Source organism: Dermacentor variabilis, chromosome 11 (genome assembly GCF_050947875.1).
Source record: "Dermacentor variabilis isolate Ectoservices chromosome 11, ASM5094787v1, whole genome shotgun sequence".
Taxonomy (NCBI): domain Eukaryota; kingdom Metazoa; phylum Arthropoda; class Arachnida; order Ixodida; family Ixodidae; genus Dermacentor; species Dermacentor variabilis.
In genome coordinates, this window is record NC_134578.1 from 29,374,185 (window position 1) to 29,401,881 (window position 27,697).

Genomic DNA, 27,697 nt, shown 5'->3' on the forward strand with positions numbered 1-27,697 from the left:
TATTGAGACGTGCAGAAAGTCCTTCAGACGTAGGAGCGCTTATTGATGCACATTAACCCACGCAAGCATGCATGCAGCCGCGCGCGTACGCACACATACACACTTCACACCGGCAACTCCATCTTCGATATTGCGGATTCGATTTTGGCTTTGCTAAACGCAACCCATATATAATTGCACGCTGGCCAACCGCTCCAGATACGTGACATCCATTTTCATCCGCGAAGCACAGGCCATCGTTTTTCAATGAGAAAGGCTGAGTCGTGCGCCGCAAGGCCGTCGCGTGGCCATGCTGCGAGTTCGGGGGGAAGCGGCTGATAAATATTCAAGGGTCTTCTTTCGTCCACATGTCCCGGTGTCGCTGATTAGATTTCTTTCAATGCTGGCCACAGCCTAAGCGCTACCGTCGGCGCCGTGGCTTAGTTGGTTAAAGCGCCTGTCTAGTAAACAGGAGATCGTGAGTTCGAATCTCACCGGTGCCTCTTTTTATGACTCTGGCGGCAGACTTTCGGGGGCCGTAAGACTTTAGAGAACATGAGCGATTTTTTTTAAATTTTAGACAGAAAACCGGCCCCCCTGTGTCTTAGAGTTGCGTTTCGATTTTGTCGACTGTGTCAATAACTCTATACCAGTGTTCGTGGTAACGAGTCCTTGGTTATAAGAGCATATATGCGTTTTTTGTATTGCGCCAAGCATCAACTAGCTGCGCAAGTAATAAAACATGAAACAAGATTTTGAACTCTTTTTTTTATGCGTTCCTGAACAGGATATTTTATATGTTCTGCGTGTTGTAACATTTGTTGGTCTCATATGTCGCACTGGCTATGGAATGCAGTCGATAAATAAGCAAATTATTGGACTGGGCAATAAACATGATGAAATTACGTATTAAGCAGAAGAGTCCATTACTACATACAATTTATGAAGCAATTTGCCGGTGCGTTAAGAAATCGGCTATGTTTTTGCATGCAAATAGAATCATGTGCTACCCGCTATTGTTCCATAATATATCTATCAAAATTATCAAAACGTATCAAATCAAAAAAGAGGTCGTGGGTTCGAGTGCCCAAATTAACTTTACATTAATTAACTGTGCATGAGTTACCTTCGCCCTAATTAACACCAAAGGGTTCGACTCCCAAGAATGGTCAAGGGTACGACTCTCACCAAAGGGCCTGAATTCGAGTGCCTTAACTAACCATATATTAAATAACTCTGCTTTCGTTAATTTTGGCTTAACAGCAAAGTTCGTAATGTCGACCATCAATGGGGCCATCATAAATTTAGATGCCACATATTTTGGTGCCATTGCATTTTGGTGCCATAGCGCCGGACGATCACTTTTTCTACCAACGAGCCATCGAAGCCTTCCGCCTTAATAAGCGACGCGAAGCATTGCGCCCGCCTCCGTTGCCGACCAGCCTGGCATCGCGAAGTAGGTCAAAAATATTGCGTAATGGAAGCGCGAGACAAAAATAGAGTAGAAACAAGGCGTTGTGTTGTGGCGCCGTTGCGGGTGGGAACGAAGCCAATTTCCGACCCCTACGCCGGCGCCGTGGCTTAGTTGGTTAAAGCGCCTGTCTAGTAAACAGGAGATCGTGAGTTCGAATCTCACCGGTGCCTTCTGCTACGGTTATTTTTTTTTTTACTGTGCGTGCAAGTAAGGGTGCCACATAAAGGTAATATATCTGAAGGGTGGCCTCATTTAGGTTCTTAAAACAACCGGAAATTGTCAGTCTCATCACTGGAGGTAAGTGTGTTACTCCGCCGTACTTTCCCATCTGGTGATGGGATGGAACCTGTGACACCGAGCGCAGCAACCGCGACGCTCTCCCTGTTAGGCCACGGTACCTTTCTTAAAGCGAACCTTTCTTTGCCTCTTCTGACTTTCCGGGCGCTGCTGCTGCTGTTGTGGTCTAGCGCGCAAGAGCCGCTGGGCATCTTGCAAAACCTCCAGATGGCGCTCGACTTCGCGCATCTAGGTCGGCGCCGTCGCGGGAGCGTTTCACAGTTTGTGCATATGGCAAGTGCTCTGCTTGCTTTACTATGCGACAGAAAATGCAGGCGCCTGGCTGTGGGGGTCACGTGATAGGCTGTGATAGCCTAAAGGCTGCAATGATCCACAGCCTGAAGAGAGCGCATGGAGCTGGCGTCTTTGTCGGTAGCCGTGGTGGTTAAGCACGCGGCGTTGCCGCGCCCGTATGTCAAACGTTCGAACGCTCCTTTCCAGCAGCCGAACGAGCAAAAGCAATTTCCTTGCTGACTAGCCGTGCTGAGGAACTGTCCTGTACACTTCTGCCAGGAGCCGATGTGCCATGGGAGGATATGATGATGCTCAACCCTCTCAGAGAGGAGAAATTATGAGGCACAACAACGCCTCAAGGAAACGCTTTTCCCTGCGGTGTTCTGCGGACTACGCGGGCAAACAGCTGTGGTGCACGCAAAGTAACGTTCACCGTCGACTCGCTACGCTCGTACGAGACTAAAACCTAAATAAATTACACATTCGCCGCCACCAGCACCGCTAATTATCGTCAGTCAAAACAAACCGCACACAAAGTTTCTCTTGTATGGTTTGCCAGAGTGAGTGGAATGCGCACATTTTTCATACCGCTGCTTGGCACACTACATTGCCACGATCACACGCATCTTTCTCTCGTGCCAGCGTCGACTAGGTTTTTGAGGCGACTGGCAGGAGCGTCGTTTCTCGTCGCACGAAATCGAGCACGTGTGCCCGTGCTAGTTGCTATACAGTCACAGACTTACCGCTGTCCCGTGGACCCCGAGCAGGCCCGCGCCATTTTCTGCTGTTCTTGCCCCGTGTGCGCTGTTTCAGGTGCTGTGTCAGACAGCACCACCATCCGGATCGCCCCTTCTTAATCTGCCTCTTCCTCATTGCAGGTAAAGTTAGAAAGTCTCAGCACGATATTGTACCAGTTCCCAGACCGGCCCAATTCATAAGGGAGCAGTTTGAGCATTCAATCTCCGAGTAAAAAGAGAAAAAAAAAACTACCGCTATGCCGTTGCCGTTATGCTATTGTAGTCGTGGTCAGCGTTTTCCTCTTCTCCTTAAACACAAGGCATCGGGCCACACAACATCTTGCTTTAGACAAACGCTCATCTGATAACAGCTGGTTCATCTGGACACGCTTCAAAGAACTTCAACCGGTGTTAGATAGCCAGACACCTGAAAGATGCTTCGCGTAACATAGACTCCCCCTGTTTCATGAGATGAGCATAGTTTCTTTTTATTTTCTACTAGCATCGCTTACGCGGCACTAAGTATTCTTGCACTGCAAGATTACTGCGGGATCTGAAGAAGTGAAAACGGAGACAACTGCTGCGATGCTATTTATTAGCGCCGTGAGAATGGTGCGCTTCCCGCGGGGGCTAAGATGCTTCGTGATGAAGTCGCAAATGTCGCGTTTCCGGTGAGTTTGGAGACATCAGCCTGTTTTGAACTCCTGTCCAGTTTGCACCAGGAGTATAGTGAAAGAAAGGACGCTCGCTGCGGTCTGCAAAGAAATAATTTGGTGCAGTTGATTGAGAGCGAAATTGCGAAACATTTTCATCGGTGCGTGAGTGCACCAAGAGACCAGCGAGAAGTTTCGTGTGCGCTCGTATAACCGGCACATATTTGATTATCCATGCAACTCGCACGGGCGAACTTGTAGCAACTGGCTCATTTGCACGTTCAGTCTGCAAGCTAAATTGAGCTAACAAATAAAGCTAAATCTGAGCGCAGTTTCTCATGCGTGATAGGGCGCTGATAAGGTTTACCCTTCTGAAAAATTAATTGAAAACTAATTCGGGGTTCTCGCAGTGCTATTACAAACAATCTTCGCTATATACCTTCTTCCGACTGACTTAAGCACTGCCAGAAAAAAATATTTGTATTTATGTTTGTGGCAACATTATGAGTAGAAGTGCAGCAATTCTTCAAGCATATATATATATATATATATATATATATATATATATATATATATATATATATATATATATATATATATATATATATATATATATAAGTATGTGTGTGTAATCCAAAATATAATGTTACACAAAGTGAACATAATGAGGTACATGTAGCATGAAGGCGCAATAGAGAATAGAAATCAAAAAGCACAGAAGTCTGGAATTAATAGAACATTTATTCCTGCCACAGCAACACGATTTTCATCGCGATCAGCCCTGGCCGAATTGTGATGCTTTTTTATAGCTCAACGGGTGCAGGAATTTCGCAAAGCGCCAATCTCAAGGGAAACGCTTTTGTGACCTTTTATATTCCTAAGTGGTGCCTTTATAATTAGGACAACAAAAATACCATAATTCTGCGGTAATGTGCTGCCCCATTTTATTGCAAGGTAACGTAAAACCGTCTATTGTTGGCTTTTTAACAGAGAAAAATAGCGAACGATAGTCAGCGGCGAAAATGACACACGCCGCACAATTCAATTCAGTGCTAGAAAGAGTACTTTGTTAAAGTTTACTTCAGATCATTGGATGCCGAGACGAGCTTATCGGTAATGCTTAGCGCACCTTCACAGTATAAATGACGCAGTGAAGGGCATTTGCGTTCTCTGGTCTATTTGCTGACCCGCACGTTTCAAGTCAGTAAAAACATGGTTCCATACCATGCTTATATTATGTGGGGAGCCATGAAGAGCTACAAATGACACTTACGGATACCAGCAGGCTTTTATCCAGTGAGAAAAAGCCGAAAGCATTCGCGCACATTTGACTTGAGTCCAAAGATGCTTTGAAGAGCTGGATCTTCAATGGAGAGAAATACAAATGAGTGAGAAAGTGAACGCTGGCAGAAGGCGTACAAGTATGTTGATGGAGCAACAGCGCGAGTGACAATAACTGACCTGAGCGATAAAGTCTGCCGGCAGGTGTGTTGTTGATATTGCATCCAGCATGTTGCGTAACTTCGTGGACTGAAATATTGCATCAAAGTGTTCGCTTACACGTGGTACGGTTTCGTATTGTTTTCAGCTATGGCATGCTATTTAACACGACGAGCAAAACGTGAAAAAGGTGAATGCAGGAACCAACGTTTCGACAAGTGGACTTGTCTTCTTCAAGGCGACATATGCTTTCCTCGCCACAGTATATATAGGTGGGGTTCTTCTAAAGGGGAGAAGGTGTGAGGCGGGAGGACGCGGAAACGAGGGAAAATGTGTTAGCGTGTTGAATTGAGAGTAAAGGAACCGTATGTGCAAGGTCAAAGCCAGGGCATCCCCTCCCCCCCCCCCCCGATTTGTCAACACACAGGTTGTAGCCAGCGTGTCAAGGGCGTCTGACACGCCGGCTGAAAGAAAAACAAAAAATAAAAAAAGGAAAGGAAAGGCGAAAGAAAGGGGGGGATACGTCAAGAAATCAAACTAAATGTTGTTGCCTATAGCTTGAAGTTTAGCACAGTGAATCGATTCTAAAGCTCCCTTTGAAACGTTTATGAGTATTGGCTGCAATGTCTTGAACTTATGGATAAGGTACGATTCTGTGTATTTTCTTTTTCGTCCAGAACGGAAATTTGATTGTAAGATGTAGAGTTTAAGTTCATCATGGTTGTGACCTGGTTGGTTGAAATGATCGGCGACGGCTTTGGGAAACTTTTGCCGATACTGCCGATAGGCGGTAGTGTCGTAATCTGGCCAATAGAAAAGTACAAGAATGAGGCCTCTGAACAACTGAGCAACCACACCCATTACAGAAAACTTGACTCTAACGCAACTTCACATTACAGCAATATTAGCACAATAGCGGAGCTCCGGTCCAGGGAACTAATCACGCATTCTGAATATCGCTTCATGATGCCCAAGAACAAAACAGCAGGCCGTTTTTATCTTTTTCCTAAAATACATAAAGTTCCGGTCGAAGAAATATTTATAGCAGAAATCCCAGGTCGGCCTATTGTGTCTAATAACAACACACCTACTGAGTCACTATCTAAATTCTTAAATCATCACCTGTCAAACATACCCGCCACCCCCTCCCCCCCATCTTTCGTTCAAGACACGCCGCACTTCCTTCGAATTATCGACGGCATCAACGCCAACCAAATCCTTTCCGACCGCGCAATTCTAGTCACTTTGGATGTTTCTGCCCTTTACACCAACATTCCCATTAGTGAAGGATTTGAAGCCGTTTATAGATCCCTCGCAATGAATCCCAAAGCGCACGCTCCTGAAGTTTACTTATCGCTCCTTAGGTTAGTTCTCACGCTCAAATATTTCGAATTCGATTCTATACACTACCTGCAAATTTTCGGCACTACCATGGGTACGCCATTCGCTCCCCCGTATGCGAACATTTTCATTGTACAGCTTGAAGCCGACCTGTTGAAATGCTACCCTTTAAAACCCCACATCTATCTTCGTTACATTCACGATATATTTGTAATATGGGAGCACGGCACAAGCGCATTAACCGACTTAATTAGCCATTTCAATCGCTTTCACCCGAGTATTAAATTTACTGCTCACCACTCTCCTAGTCAGATCAACTTCCTGGACACGACGGTCTACATAGAAAACGGAAAACTGAGAACGACACTTTAACGGAAGCCTACAGACAGCCAGCAATATTTAGACTACAACAGCCATCACCCGCGACATTGCAAGCAAGGAATTTTCGTCGGACAAGCGAAACGGATAAGAAGAATCTGCAGCGAAGACTACGATTATATCCACCACCTAATTGACCTTAAATCAACGCTTGCAGAAAGGAACTATCCCCAAGTTGCTCTCGATAGAGCTTATGATGCCGCGTCAAGATTGGAGAGACAGTCGGAATTGGCGAAGAGACAGCCCACATTAGAATCTGACAGACCACCGGCCTTTATAACTAAATATTCTAATGCACTCCCAAACATAAACAACATCCTAAGAAAATACCACCCAATATTATCAAGTAACGAGCGTCTGCGAAAAGCTTTCCCGGATGTACCCACGGTTACCTATCGCCGAAACAAGTACCTTAAAAACATGTTAGTGTACGCAAACGACAGCCAGCGGCATTCCCCCGTAATAAAAGCATGTTGTCGCCCTAGGTGCAAAACCTGCAGGCACCTTCAAAGTGACATTAAAATTAAAAGCACCGCAAATAGTTATACACATGAAGTCAAATCTAGCTTCACTTGTACAAGTTCGGATGTGATTTATATGCTTGAATGTTCCTTCTGTAAGAAATAATATATCGGTGAAACAGGACAATCAATGAACGTCAGATTAAACGGACATCGCGCGGACACAGCTAAAAAGCTTCCCAAAGCCGTCGCCGAGCATTTCAACCAACCAGGTCATAACCTTGATGAACTTAAACTCTACATCTTACAGTCAAATTTCCGTTCTGAACGAGAAAGAAAATACGCAGAATCATACCTTATCCATAAGTTCAATACATTGCAACCAATAGGCATAAACATTTCAAAGGGAGCTTTAGAATCGATTCGCTATGCTAAACTTCAAGCTATAGGCAACAACACTGTTTGATTTCTTGACGTATCGCCCCCTTCTTCTCCAATTTTCTTTCCTTTTTTTCTCTTTTTTTCTTTCAGCCGGCGTGTCAGACACCCTTGACACGCCGGTTAACGCGTGTGTGTTGACAGACCGGGGGGAGGGGGGGTGCCCTGGCTTTGACCTTGTACACAGCATTCCTTTACTCTCAATTCGACACGCTAACACGTTTTTCCTCGTTTCCGCGTCCTCTTGCCTCACACCCTCGCCCCTTTAGAAGAACCCCTCCTATATATACTGTGGCGAGGAAAGCATATGTCGCCTTGCAGAAAACAAGTCCACTTGTCGAAACGTTGGCTCCTGCATTCACGTTGTTCACGTTTTGTTCATCGTCTTGAATTTCCATCTCCCGCATTCCCCGTCTTTTTTTCTGGATGCTATTTAACAATAACATTTGTCATAGGACGCGTACGCACTTATTAGGTGCAGGTAGCTCTAAATAAGAATTAGTGGTTTAAGGACCTGGTACAATTTCCTAGGTCCTCTTAGAAGTTCCGTTTCATCAAATACTATGCCCGTTAGGCGTCCATATAAAGAAAACTAGCAGTTTCACCAGAAAGGCGAAGTATTGATCGCGATAGCAAAGTTGCTGACAGCTGTAAAATGTAAGGACAGCAGTTTTATCGGCCGTATAAGCTCGTAAAAATTCGCTTACTTAACAAATTAACAAATATAGTGTCACGCGCGCACAGCAAGACAGAAACACATCCCGCTCGATGAGCGCGGTTGCTCGCTGTGAAGACGCTGGTGGGATCAGGAGCGGCAGGAACAGCGACTAAATTGACCTTCGTCCTGCCTCTCGCTTCAACGTCAACTAAGCGGCGACGACACAGCGCACACGAAGCTACCAGCCCTCGGCGCAACTGGACTCTGTACTCATCGCAGATCGCTTTCAAAATAGGCCTCGCGTGGCCATGCTCAGCCGTGCCATACGAAGTAATTGCGCGAATAAAACGACCCCCCCTCCCTTCTCGTTCCTTGCGTGCAGCGAAAGGCGGCGCGCTTTCTCCACGCCTTCCTGCCTTGCGTGCGCGAGAAGAATCTTCGGCTCACCTTCGCACGTGTTCACTCGCACCTACAACATACGACTTCCGCTTAATTGCCTTGGACTTTATATGAACGTCACAGGGACGCCGACGACAACGGCGGAAATGCGTCTGCAGTGTCACTTAATTGCTATCGCAATAGTAACTCACATTTCAACCAGTCAGAGGACTTAAGAAAAAAAAAGCACGCACATAGCTTGCATTATGCTGTGCAAGCATGCAAAGAAAAAAGAAAGACTTTCTCTTTCATTACGAAGGTATCAAATTGCCTCACTGACCCCATTATCAGTTGGAGATAGGGAAACCTTAAAGCTCTAGCTATATAAGAGGCTATGTGCTTGTTCACAAATATTTTCTTCAACATCGGGCAGGAAACGCAAGTGGAAACCTCATACTACTGTAGTTCCTCTGTTAACATTAGCTTTCAGTGGAAACTATATACGCATGATCTACTTATATGGTTACATCTCTTTATTGGTGCTTTCCATGTAAACTAGCCAAATGTTATTGTGGAACTGTCAGAGCTGAGACTCCATTCTACATGATGTCCGAGCTATTTGTAGCTTCTCAATGAAACTGCCGCTTGGTTTTTTTCAGCAGGGGCATGGCTTACCTGGTCCTTGAGGTTGGTCGAGGAAAGCACAAGCTCCACAAGCTCCAGCAGTATGTGCGCACAGTAGCATGCCGCAAACACCTTCCTGAAAAACTCGCCGGGGTGTGTGAAAATGTAAGCACTTGTGCAAAGAACCACGAGTGACAAGGTCACGGACACAAGCGTGGAGAACTGAAGTATCTCATTGAGTCTTCCAGCGATGAATCTCAGCTTCAGATACTTAAGACGGATATCTTGAAGAAGGGCATAACCATTTCTTCCAGGGGAAGCAGCACTCTCAGTATTCGCCGTAAGGAGTGCTAAAGCAGAAAGGTGGCGCATGTAATCCGAGAGGACGTAATATATCAGTCTGGCCAAGGAGTGAGCCTCAGCCGTAGCGATGTAGACGACGAGCACAGACGCCACTGAACAGAACGAGGATGCGACAGCGTCTATGGACGTTGTGTGAACCGCGGAGAACTCTTGGTACATGGCGTACCTACTCATGACGTACGCGATTATTGACATCCATCGGGACACTTCCCAGAGCCTACGGGCCGTGAACCAACCGTGGGCATACCTGACTGGTTGGTAATGGATGTACTCTTCGAATGCGGCCATCTCGTTGAGAATGGAGACGAACTTCCGGCTGAAGATCACGTAGACCGTCATGCCGGCGGCTCCTTTGACGCACATAACGATGAGCATGATGTTGAATAGGGCCACCGAAAAGACGCCTTTGGTTAACTCGTCGTACAGTATGGAGAGTAGAACGCTGGCCTCGAAAGAAATGCAAACGCTGTTCAAGATGATGCCGTAGGCGGCATGCCGTGATCTCCAGTGCGTCTCGAACCGTAAGCCTTCTCCGTCTCGTGCCTTAGCAACTAAAACAAGACCAGTAAGCCTGCTTACCTTTGTAGTAATATCAAACTCCCTCTCGAGAAAGCTCATTGTTGGAGAGAGACTTTGCTTCAATACGTAAATATTGTATTACTTGACCAGCAACAGTGGAAGCTTCTAGTTCGCTTCGCACAGCTCGCTTTAGCCTAGCGGTTAACCAAAGAGAATGCTAAACGAATTCACGATAGAATGTATGTTCAGGAATTTTATCAGTGAATAAACGTATAGGAAAGCTACTGAATGTTTCTGTGCTCATTAGCACATTAACCTTCTGATAACTGACTGCCGTAGTTCTAGGATACCATATGGATATTACTGTCCAAAGCACTGATGCACAAAGTATAGCTAGCGCAAGCACACTTAAGAAATGGAGGAGCTTTCTGTACTCCCGTACTCACTTTCTAGACTGAACAATGTGGCGAGCTCTGAAGGAGCCCACTTCCAAAATAAATGATAAATTTTGAGGGTATGTAGATTGCGTAATGTTAGTGTCAAACTTCGTGTCTCATTAGAGCTTGACGACCGAGGAAATGTACTTGTGAACAGCTTCAGTGAGAATAAGAGACAGCAGGCAGGAATCAATGCAAATATTTGCATTGTAGATAACACTGTGGTGCCGAATTATAATAATAATATTATTGACCTTTGTTTTTTCGAACCTTCGGCGAACGCTGGAGAAAGCTGCTAAGGTGGCGTGCCTAACGTGGTCATTGAAATCTTGGGTTGCGTGCTGTATAAACAAAACATCAGTGGAAAGTTTCACTAGCACCTTTCAAAATATGTTGCGTGCTCCTTCTTCCGAATACAGAACGTGAAATCCATCACGCATATGCTCAAGGCTGACAGAATTTTTTTTCTTCTTGGTTGCCAATACACAAGAAGGCTCGAAGGCTTGATGTATTCTTTGCCTAAGTTTATTAACATTAATACATTGCCATGCTCACAGTGTAGGCAGATCTGACTGTATGTTATGAAATACGTGCTATAAGGAGCCTGATATAATATCTTCGCACTGCGGTCACCATAATAAATCAGCATTATTACACAAGTTATTACATTATTACATTATTATTACACAAGCAACAAAATCCCAATAAAGAAAGGCGTCAGGCAGGGAGATACGATATCTCCAATGCTATTCACAGCGTGTTAACAGGAGGTATTCAGAGACCTGGATTGGGAAGAATTGGGGATAAAAGTTAATGGAGAATACCTTAGTAACTTGCGATTCGCTGATGATATTGCCTTGCTTAGTAACTCAGGGGACCAATTGCAATGCATGCTCACTGACCTGGAGAAGCAAAGCAGAAGAGTGGGTCTAAAAATTAATATGCAGAAAACTAAAGTAATGCTTAACAGTCTCGGGAGAGAACAGCAATTTACAATAGGCAGCGAGGCACTGGAAGTCGTAAGGGAATACATCTACTTAGGGCAGGTAGTGACGGCGGATCCGGATCATGAGACGGAAATAATCAGAAGAATAAGAATGGGCTGGAGTGCGTTTGGCAGGCATTCCCAAATCATGAACAGCAGGCTGCCGTTATCCCTCAAGAGAAAAGTATATAATAGCTGTGTCTTACCGGTACTCACCTACGGGGCAGAAACCTGGAGGCTTACGAAAAGGGTTCTACTCAAATTGAGGACGACACAACGAGCTATGGAAAGAAGAATGATAGGTGTAACGTTAAGGGATAAGAAAAGAGCAGATTGGGTGAGGGAACAAACGCGAGTTAATGACATCTTAGTTGAAATCAAGAAAAAGAAATGGGCATGGGCAGGACATGTAATGAGGAGGGAAGATAACCGATGGTCATTAAGGGTTACGGACTGGATCCCAAGGGAAGGGAAGCGTAGCAGGGGGCGGCAGAAAGTCAGGTGGGCGGATGAGATTAAGAAGTTTGCAGGGACGGCATGGCCACAATTAGTACATGACCGGGGTTGTTGGAGAAGTATGGGAGAGGCCTTTGCCCTGCAGTGGGCGTAACCAGGCTGATGATGACACAAGTAAAAGAAAACACGGATGTCGATTTGAATAAATAACAATATTAATTGATTCAGGTTTGCCGCGAGGTTCACTTAGTTCCTCTTAAGTAATATTCTCAGTGTAATGAAATGGGGCTCTCAGTTTCATGAGCATTTGCCTAAACGCTGCCATATATCATAAAACCCATCTAAGAATTTATTTTTTTTTCAATGGACATCTTGCGAGCAACTGATATGTGAGCCTCCTTAATTGTACTCTTCATGAAGATCCTGCATTCTTCTCATCTCTTTTTATGTGTTGTCTTAAAACGAACTGTATTACTGTCCTTCAAAAAAAAAAACATGCAGATCAGAATATCAGCTGTATCCTCGCTTAGCATATGGTGATCTGAATAGTTACGTCAACTTACATTATATACGATGTACTCGAATCATTGATTCTCGGAAACACTTCCGCAACGTCTTCAGACATAGAGGTTATCACACGAAGATTCCGAAAAATCAGGTTTCATCCATGGCGGTCGCGAAATATTTTTTTGGCTCTTTCGTACATGTCCACGTTTCTCATGCAGAGACTGTGTACAAACAAGTAGCTTCATTCCAGTCAGCGCTGTGTCACACTCAATACAAGAGAAGAAATACAAAAGAATAAAGCACGCGTGCAAACAATACTACGTTACATATTATTTTATGCTTTTCGATGAGTGTTCGCAGTGACTGATTCATGAGTACTAATAAAGCAGCTGCTGCAAGTATTCGTGGTTGGGTAATCTTTCTGGGGTCAACGAAATAACTATCAGTGGCAATTTAGCGCTAAATACGAGCAGAGTGCGCGAACATAACGTAGGACCTTCTGGATGTTGCGGATTCATCATTTAAACTGCATTCACCCCATTGCGAAATGTTCAGGAGCTCACTCGACACACCTCCTGTCTCTTCAAGGACCCAAGTTTTAACTGCTGATGGTCGCAGCCGACCATCAGCAGTTATATATATATATATATATATATATATATATATATATATATATATATATATATATATATATATATATATATATAGTGTTGCGAGGGGGGCTAAGCACGAATGTTGTTTATGCAAGGCGAATGCTCAAGGCTCCAGCTTACACTAGAACGTGTCGGCCGAAGCGTCCCATCAAGAACATTTCTTCGTGATCGTCTCTTCTCTACACGTCCTGTTCTGCATCGTGGCACTACGCGCGCCGACCCGGCGAAAGCGATTACGGCCCGGCAAACGGCCCCTATGGTGCGTATTGTAACCGGACTTCTGGGAGCCTTGGAATCAGTAAGGTGAGTGCGGGCATTCTAATGGGCCTCTGGAACCATAAAAATCGCATCGCGGGGATAAGCGGTGTGCAACTGAGTAACTTGTGGAAGTGCACTGTCCAAGGCCTAAACGGGATCGTGGCGAAACAGTAGGTAAAATGGTGAGCAACCTCCACTCTCTAGGCGGGACGAAATCTACGTGAAGGTGACATATGACAGAGCGACGTCCCAGTCTTGGTGGCCTGGAGAAACGTGCATAGCTAGCGAGTCGGTAAGCGTTCTGTTCAGTCGCTATGTGAGACCGTTAGTCTGTGGATGGTAAGCAGCTGCTATTTGATGCTCAGTAAGGCATAGGCGGAGGATGTCATCAATGACGTTTGACAAGAAGTAACGTCCGCGATTCGTCAGGAGCTGACATGGAGCACCGTGGTGCAGGAATAACGTTGTGTGGGAGAAAATCTACGACGTCAGTGGCACCACTTGTAGGCAAAGCTCCCGCAATGGCGAAGCGCGTGGCGTAATCGCTTGCAACAGAAACTCATTTGTTGCACTTAGTTGAGAAAGGGAAAGGGCCAAGTAGGTCGAGTCGCACGCAAAAGAAAGGCTCAGTGGGAATATCGATGGGTTGTAAAAGCCCACTCCCATGGCTGGAGCCATGGGAGTGGGCTCCCGGCATTGGCACAGGTCGCAAGCTATCACATACCGGCGCACAGGAGCGGTACAGGTCGGCCCATGAGAAGCGGCGCCGGACTCGGTCAAAGGTGCGAGTAACAACGATATGCCCAGTGGTTGGCGCGTCGTGAAGATGTTGAAGATGCCCCGGTAAGGCCAGCAGAAGGTCAGCACCATCAGAGCACAAGTTGCGTTTGTGCAGGGTTTCGTCGTAAATACAGAAGAGACGGAGGGAAGGATCAGGAGTTGGCGAGCTTAAACAATTCATGATGGTTCACAGAACCGGATCACAGCGCTGTTCATTGCCAATGCTGAGGAAGCCTGAGATGGACATAAAGCTGCCATCGCATTCGAGGTCTGTGGCCTCTGGTGGGTCAACAGGATGGAGGGACAAGCAATCGGCGTCCTGATGTAAACCGCCGGATTTGGACACTACTAAGAAAGTGAACTCTTGCAAGTGCAATACCCAAAGCCCAAGACGCCTTGTAGAATCCTTCAAAGAGGAGAGCCAGCAGAGCTCGTGGTGGTCCGTAATTACGCGGCAATCGCAACCAATCAGGTATGGGCGAACCTTGGCTATTGCCCAAACCAGCGTTATAGGCACTCTCGTTTCGTGATAGAATACTTACGCTCATTTTGGTGGACATGCGGGGTACAAACATGGAGCTCCGCAGCGGTCGCCGTGTCAGCCCTGAAACGGTGATCAAGGACCAAGCGCCCAAGCAACAACACTTCTTCGTCATCTTCTCTTGTCTGCACGCCTTGCTCGGTATCGCACAAATATATATATATATATATATATATATATATATATATATATATATATATATATATATATATATATATATATATATATATATATATATATATATATATATATATAACCTCCTAATGCCAACGCATCACAAATAGTAAAGCCGGAGAAAGAGTCCTAAAGGCTGCCCAACTTACTAACTGCTACTTACATCTACTTCTAAGATAATAATGTTCTATATTGTTCAAGAAGATTCCACATATACGTATGTGTCTGAGCTTGGTGCGGGCAAACGTGTGGATTGCGAGGAAACAGTGTTCAACTGTAGCACATTCTCTAGCATTTTCTAGAGCATGTACGGCAGAGTGTAGGTTGATGAAAATCCGGGACATACGCAGTGCCAGTAGATGCGTCTCTGCGAGGACGCGGCTTAGTGCAATCAAAGATGAATACATAGCGCCAAATAGTTGGCGTGCCAACACCCTACCGGTTACTCGGCCTGCTCTGCGTTGCAACGCTTCTGTAAAAACGGTTTGGATGAAACGGGTTCAGGAATGAATTTCACAGAAGATGGAAAAACGTCTTCAAGCTCTGTAGGAGGTTTCACAGTGCTGTAAGTGCAGAAGGGAAGCTGAAAAAGAAAATGTCGGACATTCATTGCAAAATACGTGGAGACATTCATTACCAGAGAGCGCTTGGCCATGCGTTGCTAGGTGCGTACACAGGGAACGCATTTCCCCTGCAGTAAGAGTAAGGTGAAAATAAAGATGCTCGATCACTTCAATTCCTATTTTACGCAGAATGTCAACTCAATCATTTATTCCAATAAACAGAGCATTTCATTCACGGAAATCCAATGTCAAATTTCGAAAGAAAGAGATTAGAAGCCTGAGAGAAATATCCCACTGGGATAATTCTGTCACTTCTTCTGCAGGCGGGAATCATTTTCCTACGTCTAAGCTTGGCGCAGGCGCCTTAGTGTTCACATCCCAGCATGCCATCGTGAAATGAGGGAATGCTGTAACACATCGGATCGACCACATTTTTTTTTTCGTCCGAACACCAAGTAAAATTGGGCATACATTCAAACTGCTTGGCGCTCCTACACTTGTCGTGAAAACAAGGCAGCGCTAATACGTCGTACACCTGTCCCACGGAACACATACATATTCACTGTATATAATGTCCATAGCGTAGCCTGCCTGGCAGACGCATTCACCCCTGTGACACGAAGGTGTGCAGTCCGCGGCGGGCGCCTTCTGGCGGCACTGCGGCGTACAACCGTGCACGCAAAGCTCGAAGCTGGAGTTGACGGGGCACATCGGGGAGCATTGGCTGACGGGCACGCACATGTCCTCCCGGTCACTTGCACTGCGAGAAAATAATGCACCGTATTCTGTAATTGGCTTGCTGCTGGCAAGGCAAAAAAATAAATAAATCGGAATTAGAAGGTGCGCGAAGACTGTTGGTATATATGTGCATTAAGAAACCCTTTGACGGTGACTGAAAAAAATTTCAGATAGCATAATTCGGCTATGCTTCACACTTCATTGAGGCCAGCGAAGCCTTCGGAGGTTGGTGCGGAAGTTAAAATGCATGAAAAAAACTCATCGCGAGCTCCCTAGCGCGGGCCTGATCTATGAATGTTCTTTGCGACTGAGCTTTAATTGTTCAGCACCTACAACTCTTTACCCTTTGCGCCCTAGGCGCACTCGTTTTCTGCTAGACTTCACTTCAGTAATCCTTTTTGGCTACCTATGCCAGTGGTTTAAAAGCTGCCTCAAGGTCTATCTTTGACGGGCGCGTGGGAAGTCGGGCTCCTAATCTTACATGCGTGGCGGGGGGACGGCGCACAGCTCGTATGTGGGCATCACAAATATAACAGCGGACGACCAGAATCATGCGTTTATGGCCATTACAGAAAGTGGAAAAGTAGCACGGGAATTTTCGGGAATCTAATGTTATATTCGGCTTGTCAGTGTTGTATCACTGTCGAAGCATCGCATGTAAAGCGTGAAGTAACCACTAAGCTTAAATGCGCGACTGGGTATAATAGACATATTAGATTATATATATATATATATATATATATATATATATATAGATATATATATATATATATATATATATAATATAATTGGCTCATGGGCCATCTCAAGTTTCGGCACTATTAATTTGTGCTTATTGCTTTCTTTGTAGCCGAACATGACTTCTTTGAAAGCATGGAAAAAAAATATCAGGTGGGGAATGCAGGCATAGGGTAAACGTGACTGGCGCATGTCAGGGTGCCTTGGAAGCAACCGGATTTCATAGGCTGTCAATTCGGAATGCAGGAATTCTTGGAAATGGCGTAAGATTTCTAACAGCAGCCACTCTCAGAATGAGTTCGAAATGATCTCTTTGTTGCGAAAGTGCGTGCTTGTCTGGCTTCTGTATTGATCTTGTTGGTGCTATAACAACCAGTAAGACCATTACAGGCCCAACATAGCATTTGACTTCACCTACCTAGCCGTCTATTATATACCTCTTAAATATTACGCCGATATGACTAGTTCAGTCTTGCAACCATCGCAATAAATGGTTTTGAGAATGAGCGATGTGAGGTTATTGACAGATGTCTCCTGCAATATGACCTCCATATTGAACATTGGTTTGAGTGGAATTAACTACAGTTCGAAAACTGAGCCTGGTATAGTTGTTACCATGTTTTCGTATACCAGATCTTTCAAGATGAGGATTTCTTTTCTCTCCTTCCACAAGGTTAGCATGCATACAATATGAGAACGAAGCTAGACAAGAAAACTTCCTTTCGCAAGGGTAGTTTTCTGTGTTGTATTTCATGCCATTTCATAAGTACTCGATCCAACAAACTGTTCACTCCATCACAATGCAATCGTGTTTGTTAAGGTAAAATATATGCCAAGATACCTCTAGAATAACGCAGCACAACTCCTAAAATGAAGTTGGAGAACGTGTCACTCCAACTTAAAGCAATAGCCAGTACTTTATTGTTTGTAGACCTGTTCCTAAGAGGACAGTTGTCCGGAGCAATTGTGCGTTTTGCGGTTTACCGCTAGCAAAATGTTCCAAGGAACCTTCGTAGCTGGCTATGCGTGACGAGAGCGGCTCACAAGAAACATTTCGGCAGAAAGTGCTGTGGAATCGAGGTGGACTGTCGACGTTAATGATATTAGCATATTGCCACCGTCGAAAGGTGCCATGTATGAGCTATATACAATAGCCTTACGTCTCCCTCACGCTTTCGTCTGAACATATTGCGCCATCTACTGCCGGCACCGCTAAGACCTTGCAAAGGTTGAGTCTGAATATATTCTGCGCAGATCTTTGATGAAGCTGTCCTGGCACCTTCGTCGTTGTCTTCTTTCGGGAGCAACCAAACACGCCTAGCATGTTGCACCGAATCGTACCGAGTGGCTGTCAGTTGTTTCAAGGTCGTGGCATTATATTCAGACGATATCGTCTGAACATATCTGACGCGGGTTTCATTCCACCCCGCACCGTAGTAAATCTAACAGAACTATTTTTTGTGCGTGTCATTAAAGCGGCACACACCTATGAGCAGACATTCAGTTAACAAAGGTGGCACGAGCGCAGTTAGATACAAACATACCCCAAACAGGATTATCTTCCAAAACATTGCTTGTCGCAATAAAATGATACAACAGCTCATTACGACCGCAAGCTGAAGCCTATCCAAAAGGCATGCACACACACGAAGACTGTGTGTGTTCTGTTTTTTTTTTCTTGTCCTTAAACCACGCCGCAGATCAACTCCCGAACGTGCGAGAACTTTCCGAATCCTCCTCCACCGTGCGCGGGGAGAATCGCTCTTACCGCACGTATCCCGGTGCGCAGGCGCACCTAGACACGCACTGTAGCGAACAGACCGTGGGGACCGGTTCGCCGCAAGTCAGGGGGCACGCGGACTCGCAGTTGTGGAAGTCTTGGTTGGGCAGTGAGTTGCACATATCGCACTCCTTATAAGTGATGCAGTGGCCCCAAGCGTTGCGCACGTAACCGGAGTCGCAGACGCAGCGCCTGAGCTGGTTCAGCTTGGAAGGGTGCGTGAGTTCGGGATTGCAGAAGGCGTCCATAAGCGCTTTTGCTCCCGCGGGCACTTCCCCGATGCCGCAGGAGTTGGAATCACCTGCGTGAGTTAGGTGCAGAAGTGCGGTTCTTGTTCTTAGCGAGTTCGTTCTTTTCCGTTTTTATTTCACCATAGGGAGTCTAAAGCGAAAGATCGGGCTAGCTGCACATGCTTAAATATAATTACCGCGAATTATGGAGAAGGGACGACCAGATACAGAAACAAGACACACATTGCTCTGATTTCAAATGATTATTGCTGTAGGAAAGAAACGCGTGTCAGGAACCCTTCTATTTCCTTATTACACACGAAAAACATTGGTGCATAGCTTTTTCTTTTTAATTTATGAATCTGCATAAAAGTGTGTATGTAATATGTCAATCAACTACTGAAAAACAGCAACCCTGTGTGCCACGCTCCTCTGGTGGTCTACTGTCTTCCATGCCAGTGCGATATATATATATATTTCGCAATTCGTTTATATTTAGTTTTCTGTCTGTTTCTCTTTTATTCGATACAATATTCATGCTCGACTGTCCCGTGTTTTTAATGCAGGTGTGAGTCTTTTGCTTTACTGCGTCGTGCGGCCTACTGCTGAACCCGCTAGTTGTTTTTTTACCATATAATGAGTATAATGAGTATAATGATAGAATGTGAGTAGCACGGACGTCTTCGGGCGGCGTGTGATTGAGGCAGTGTTACAATAACTAGCACTACGTGGATCTATCTCAACTTCCCGATTTTGGCTTTAGACATGAATGTAGCATTTTGTAGTTCCCATTTCGAACGCGATAAGCCATTGCAAATTTGTTATTTCAGCAATGGCTACAGCAGTACAGGTTTCATTACGCCTCAGAGAAAACTTATAGCAGAGATAAAACTATTATTCTATGCTGAGGATTGCTGTCAGGGTGTCTAATTATGGCCCGCATCCAACAGAGTGTTTTGATTTGCTCATTCGTATACTCAGGCATACCTCACGAATACTAGTTGCCACGCTCAAAAGTGACAACTATGTAGCAACAGCTTGCATCCATTAGTTGCATTTCTGGGCAGTTGAGCATTACGTGCCATGCTTCTTTTGTATTCCGTGTTGCAGCTCACCTTTATCTGTAATATGTATATGCGTCGATTATTTGTGTATTCCTCATCTGTTCACCTGTTTACCTGCTCATTGCGGACTGCATCGCGACATCGCATGTATGTCGATGACCCAGCGTGTGCGCCTGTGCGCGCGAACTTTGTTGGCCAGACTGGCCTTCGCCTTTTACGTATGTAGGCTCACTTGTGACAACGTTTGTTTTCCTACTATATATATATATATATATATATATATATATATATATATATATATATATATATATATATATATATATTATATATTATATATATACTCTGTATTTTCTGTGACTGTCAAAAATTTTAGCGGACGCTGCCAGTCCAACGAATATAATAGCAGGTCGTCGCTACAAATTTTTCTTCGTCAATTAAGAAGGCTGTGTCAAGCTATAGAAGAATTATGTTCATCATTTCCCTGGTAGCTGAACGACGGCAGCCCCATATTCTTCTATAGCAGCGGCAATAGGTAGCTCCTTCGTGTTGGCGTGTCACAACCTACTCAGGGTGTTCTTCGGTGCTGATGCGTTAGGCTTTTTGATGATATCTGTCAGCATGCGATACAGGGCGCAAGTTTCTCTCATCTCTTTCATTTGCTAACGATAGAAATTGCAGAAAATGCGTGTAGTAGCGCTAAGCTTTGGGAGATCCCGTTGTGTTCAGCCAGATTTTACACCGGGCTAGTAGTGCTTGTTCCTCATGACTGTGAGTTACAGTGTACACAAGAAAAAAGGCAGGAAACGGACACTGCGCCCACAGATCGCAAACTCAGCTCGGTATCACAATGGCGTGGGCTTTGTACAATTGAGCAGGAGGCCCCGAGTTTGAATCCCAGCTGCGGTAGCTTCATACTGGCGGAGCCGACAGGAAGACGCTTATTTACCGAGCTTCAGAAGCGCACTAAAGAATTATACTCTGTTCCATACGTCAGCTGCAACGCTCTAGAAGCTACGCAAGTAGTGCGGTCTCCAATTTTTATTACTCCATGCGTTCCGCCTATGCTTCGCTAGGAGCAAGCGGCGTTTGCTCGCGCTAGCACGCACGTCAGGCTGCCGCGACGAGGTGCCGACTAAAAAAACATCGAAAAGCAAATTGATATAAAACAACGTGTTAGCAGCCGAATGAGCTCATGGTTTGTCTGCTTCTAAGGTGAAATTCTTATTTTCATTCAGAATTGCAACCTTATATAAAGAACATTTTTCACAAAAATTTTCGAAAGACACCGAACTGTTCCTAAGTGCGAACGCAGCCACTGCAAACAGTATCTCTTGCCTCCGCAGCGTTGCACCTGAAGTATGAAACGGAGTATATATATGGCTAAAAAAAAACACGAACACATTCCGGAGTCTCCAAGTATGCCTTCTGTCTTGGCAATACTCGTAATATGGGTTTGTGACGTATTCTCTATAATTTATGTTCCTTATACAATTTGCATGATGCTTGTCAATGACAGAGCTTAACCAAAGTGTCGAAGCGTACATACTTTCTTAGGTAGAAAGTAATTTTTTTACCATAACATATAATATTATAGTTTTCTTACCATAGTCATCGGTGGTTACCGTAGAAACATAGGTGATCAAGACCCAAATAACGGCGATGCACATTGTGTGTGAGTCAGCTGGAGTTTAATATTGTGCGACGACTGTTGTTTTTTGGTAATTAAAAACCCACGCCACCTTTACGAGTGAAACCTATAGTTTCTTTATAGTTGTAGAAAAGGCTGTTAGTTATCAAAGAACAGCTGTTCCTTTTAAGGTGGTTCTGCAGCTGAACGCACAATGTTTCGAGCGCAAGACTTACTCGAAACTGTTTACGCGGCATAAAACTTAAGCACTAAACCTGAATGTTAGAGCACGTTACTCTGCCATTGGGGGCCCTAATTCTCACTTTCAAGTGCAGCGTGCCAGGACTTCACATGCGAGTATTATCAGGCTGCAAGAACAGACATACACGTGCTTTCAACGTGCGAATTGTTACCTAGAAATTTAGGAGTGGCTCCAATCAAAACGTATATTTATTATATAGGACGTCTTGGAGCGAATTCAGCTCTTTACTTGGCATTTAAGCGAGAGATGGTGGTGGGGCGCAGCTTTTACAAGTCGTTCATTATATGAAGAGGCCATACACAGGGTTTACAGGGTGAGAGGGAACATTACTCGGTGTCCTTGACCGACGCGAAAGGTGAAGGGGCCCAACGAGAGATGCGTGGATGAGGTTGTTGTTGCCTCGGAGCTGGTGAAAAGTGGTAATTATTGTTTCCCAGAGTCCTTGTTTTTTTTTTTCGCAGTGCGCAGGCCATGAATGAAGGGGAGTTTGTCCTTTGAATGGTTTGTGTTATTTTCCTGTTCTGGATGTGCCCTGATTTTATTGTTAGCTCTTCTTTTGATATATCTTTTTCGAGAAATTGAGTTCCCTGGAATGAAATTTTGCGGTTGGCATCTGCCGAACGTTCGGTGGTGTCAATGCGCAGGCGACCGAAGTGCCAACGCCCAATGTTCAGAAGATGCAGAGCGCTAAATTGTGCACTTCAAAACCCGAAAATTGAAGTTTCTCGATGTAAGCGATGACAAAGCTACTTAATGCTTCGCAGAGCTTGTCTCTGTTAATTTGTGGTCTATTTCAAGTGTAGCCATTTTACGTCGCAGCTGCATGCCTCAGCATTGAAGTCTACGTTGACGCGACAAGGAGACCTACTGCTGAGTATCTTCGTCACAAGCATGTGCATCGCTTTTGCCATTTATTAGTGTCGCACAATGTTTCACACCTGGCCTGCCGTTTCTGCCGCTTACCGGTACTGATGCGGAAGACCGGCTGGCACAACCTGTTCCGTGAAAGGACTAGTAAAGTTATTTCCTGTTGAGCTATGCGAGCGTTTGTCGTCCATCGCACCGAGCTGCGACCCAGGGGAGCCTGTGGCGAATGCTGCCTTTCAACACGTATTATATCATCAATGCTTGCATGAAATGCCGCATCCTGCATCAATGCTGTATACGCAATGCCTCATGACCTCGAGCGTACCGGAATCTTGGAATAACGCTAACATAATCCTAATCCATAAGAAAGGCGACGCCAAAGACTTGAAAAATTATAGACTGATCAGCTTACTGTCCGCGGCCTACAAAGTATTTACTAAGGTAATCGCAAATAGGATCAGGAACACCTTAGACTTCTGTCAACCAAAGGACCAGGCAGGATTCCGTAAAGGCTACTCTACACTAGACCATATTCACACTATCAATCAGGTGATAGAGAAATGTGCGGAATATAACCAACCCTTTCATATTTTTCATTGATTAAGAGAAAGCGCTTGATTCAGTCGAAACCTCAGCAGTCAAGGAGGCATTACGGAATTGGGTGTAGACGAGCGGTGTGTAAAAATACTGAAAGATATATATGTATATAGTGGCTCCACAGGCACCGTAGTCCTCCATAAAGAAAACAACAAAATCACAATAAAGAAAGGCGTCAGGCAGGGAGATGCCATCTTTCTAATGCTATTCACAGCGTGTTTACAGGAGGTATTCAGAGACCTGCATTGAGAAGAATTGGGGATAAAAGCTAATGGAGAATACCTTAGTAACTTGCGATTCGCTGACATTGCCTTGCTTAGTAACTCAGGCGACCAATTGCAACGCATTCTCACTGACCTGGAGAGGCAAAGCAGAAGGGTGGGTCTAAAAATTAAACTGCAGAAAACTAAAGTATTGTTTAACAGTCTCGGAAGAGAACAGCTGTTTCCGATAGGTAGCGAGGCACTGGAAGTGGTAAGGGAAAACATCTATTAGGACAGGTAGTGACGGCGGATCCGGATCATGAGGCTGAAATAATCAGAAGGGTAAGAATGGACTGGGGTGCGTTTAGCACGCATTCTGAGATCGTGAACAGGAGGTTGCCATTATCCCTCAAGGGAAAAGTGTATAACAGATGTGTCTTACCAGTACTCACGTACGGGGCAGAAACCTGGAGGCTTACGAAAAGGGTTCTGCTTAAATTGAGGACGACGCAACGAGTTGTGGAAAGAAGAACGATGGGTGTAACGTTAAGGTATAAGAAAAGAGCAGATTAGGTGAGTGCACAAACAACATCTTTGTTCAAATCAAGAAAAAGAAATGGGGGGGGGGGGCACGGGCAGGACATGTAATGAGGAGGGAAGATAACCGATGGTGATTAAGGGCTACGGATTGGATTCCAAGGGAAGGGAAGTGTAGAAGGCTGCGGCAGAAAGTTAGGTGGGCGGATGAGATTAAGAAGTTTGCAGGGACAGCATGGCCACATTTAGTACATGACTGGGGTAGTTGGAGAAGTACGGGAGAGGCCTTTGCCCTGCAGTGGGCGTAAGCAGTCTGATGATAATGATTGTGATGATGATGATAGTATGATCAAGCGATAGGTGGCAGTCGAACACTATCTCTTCGGCTCACGCCAGCGTATGCATCACAGTGCGATGTGCACAGGGTTCCTCCGCCGTAAACACTAATGCGTGTACGCGAACATTCATGCCAGTAGAGGAAGCGAGAACCCTCTCTGGCTCTGACAGAAAGCGATCCAGCAGATGGTGGGTGACGGTGCCTCTTTTTGTCCGCGCCATTCTTGAAGCGAAACCGCAGTGCGCTCCCCTGGAGGCCCACTCATCATTCATGCACGCGAAGTGCACTCAGCATTCATTCCAGGAAAGGACGACGACGACGACAATGGGCATGGTACAAAGCCACCTTGAGTGCCTGTATAACTGTGTTTCGGATAAAGTGTATAAACTATGTTCACCTGGAGCAAACGTATGTTCACCTGCAGAGTTATTTAAGAGACCATGGTATGTGCTCGCTAAGGTCATTTATTTAGCTACTCAAAACAAGCTTCTTTTAAAGTCATATTCGAGCTAGGAGTCCCGTGGGCAGTGGTTCCACCTGACGCACATTGTCTGTCGGGACACGAAGGCTTCCGCGTAACCCTGCTTGCATACGCAATCACCACTGGAGCATTGCGGCACGCAGGATCTCAGCCGGGGGAGAGTCGCCACACCGTGGCTCGCAGCCGTGCTGGCACAGTTCGAAAGTTGAGTTTGGTGGACATAACGGCGCACACTTGCTCACGGGCACACATTCATCCGTGTTGTTGGAAGCACTGCAAATGTCAAACGTGGACTAATAACAAAGGTGGAGTTTTATAAGGCATAAAGATACATTCACTTTGGCATGCAAGTAAGACAGTCGACCACATACATCGCCAAAATCACAACGATCGTTATCATCAAATTGTAAGTATTCCGAAATCCGGTGATGGGCTACATGCCGATGACACTAATAAACATTTTTTTTGACCATAACCTAAAAGAAATTGATGCAACATCAAATACACGGTTAAGAAAAATAAATGTTACGTATCCACAAATAAACTAATAAGTGTAAAGCGCGAACGAAGACCAGAAGACAAGAAACACAGACAAGCGCTTGTCTGTGTTTATTATCATCTCGTCTTCGTTCGCGCTTTACAGTTATTAGACTATGTAATACCAACTAGCGCAAACATTCACCCCACTATCAAAGTGCTTTAAAACGACCACATGAACACACCACGCGATAGAAGATACTGAAATACGATTGCCACGTGCAAAATGCAGGTGTAGGGTAAATGCGACTGGCGTCTCTCAGGGTGCCCTTAGAAGCAAAGGGAATTAATAGGCTTGCCACTGGGACTGAGATAACTCTTGGAAATTGAATACAACGTGAAACAGCTATCACTATCACACAGAGAATTACAAATGGTCTCTTTCTTCTCAAAGCCTGTGCTTGCCTGGATTATGGTTTGATTTTGTTAGTGCTGTAACTATCACTAATAGCAGTACACACTTCACCTAGAAGTAGACTTCAGCTACTTAGTGGTATCGCCTATTAGTCTGAATTATTATTTTTGCATTTCTATTTCACTGTTGCCGAAATATAAATAAACAATTCTGATAAAGAATGTACGAATGGTGTCGAAAGGTTGTCTACTACAAACTGACATTTATTTTCAGCACAGGTTGGAATGTACTGAACAGAAATTTGAAACGGAGTCTTGACTTGCTGCTAAAAAGTTCTGGTACGCCACGTTTTTTTTTAAATGGGGACACTATTTTTTACATATGTACGATACAAGTACAGAAAACTTTTTCAGAAAAGGTAACTCGTAGCATGTACATATGCTCCCTTACCTAGATAGTCGATCCCACGTAAATGCAACAATATTATTAGGTCACAAGGAAAGCAAGCATGCTTCTTTGAGAAAGTGAGATAACTCTACAAAATCAACATGAAAATCAGTTTACTCCAGTATAAACGATAGCCGGTACTTTACTGCTCCCAGACACTAATACCTAATTGGACAACACTCTGGAGATGTAGTGCCTTTTGCGGTTAAGAGCCAAAAATAAGTTCTAAGTAAACTGGAGAAGCGTGCTGAAGGCGGGAACTACATACACTCCGGCAGAAGCTGTCCGAGGATCCAGGCTGATTGCCGACGGTAATGCGATTAGAATTCAAGCAATGTAGTGCCCCCCATGTTGCCACTCTCGGAAAGTGCCATGGATGAGGCTGTACTGTAGCCGGACGCCTGTCTCATTCTTCTGTCTGGACACGCTCCGCCAACTATGAACTTCACCGCTAAGTCCACCCGAAGTTACTGTTTGATTACGAATTAAGACAAGACAGCTTGAACATATATGACGCTTGCTCCATTCCGTTCAGCACCGTATATTTTCTAAAGTATTTCCTTTTTGTGTAATTGAAGAGCAGCAAATATGTAGTGGCAAATACACAGTGGACTAATTAAGTTGGTAACAGAAAGGTTAGATACAAACCTACAGCAAACTAAGCTAGCCTGCTAAAGAATGCTAATCGCGTTAAAGGGAGACTACACCTCATAACGACAGAAAGCGGAGATATATCCACACAGAGGTCTACACACATACGCTGTGCGTTGCTTGCTTTGTCCTGGAAGCATCCCGCCGCTTTAATCATTAACGTGTAGCGAATTTCCGGCTCCTTGGTTGTGAGCCAAGAATCGCCCTTACCGCAGGTATCCCGGTGGGCAGGCACACCCGACAACGCACTGACGCGTGCAGGACTTGGGAACCAGTTCGCCGCAAGTCAAAGGGCACGCAGACACGCAGTTGCTGAATTCCTGGTTTGGCACTGCCTTGCACATCTCGCACTCCTTAAAAGTGATGCAGGTACCCCAAGCGTTGCGCACGTAACCGGCGTCGCATAAGCAGTGCCTCAACTTGTTAAGCTCGGACGGATGCGTGAGTTCGGGATTGCAGAACGTGTCCACAAACGGCGTTTCTCCTGCGGGTTTCTCTTTGCTGCTGCATGAGGTGGAATCCCCTGCAAAAGTAGGATACAGCAGGGCGGTTTTCTTAGCAGTAGTATTCATTTCTGTTTTAAGTGCGTTAGCATTCTTTGGGAACTTCACCAGCTTCACGGGCGCTATCTATCTATCTATCTATCTATCTATCTATCTATCTATCTATCTATCTATCTATCTATCTATCTATCTATCTATCTATCTATCTATCTATCTATCTATCTATCTATCTATCTATCTATCTATCTATCTATCTATCTATCTATCTATCTATCTATCTATCTATCTATCTATCTATCTATCTATCTATCTATCTATCTATCTATCTATCTATCTATCTATCTATCTATCTATCTATCTATCTATCTATCTATCT

At 44.9% G+C, this 27,697-nt stretch overlaps 2 non-coding genes across 2 annotated transcripts; both read left to right on the forward strand.

Annotated features, from left to right (window-relative positions):
• Positions 1-408: 408 nt before the first annotated feature.
• On the forward strand, positions 409-482 carry TRNAT-AGU (transfer RNA threonine (anticodon AGU)). Its single transcript has one exon. It is a non-coding gene; the product is annotated as a tRNA-Thr (tRNA).
• Positions 483-1,549: 1,067 nt separating this feature from the next.
• On the forward strand, positions 1,550-1,623 carry TRNAT-AGU (transfer RNA threonine (anticodon AGU)). The gene has a single exon. It is a non-coding gene; the product is annotated as a tRNA-Thr (tRNA).
• The last annotated feature ends 26,074 nt before the right edge of the window (positions 1,624-27,697 follow it).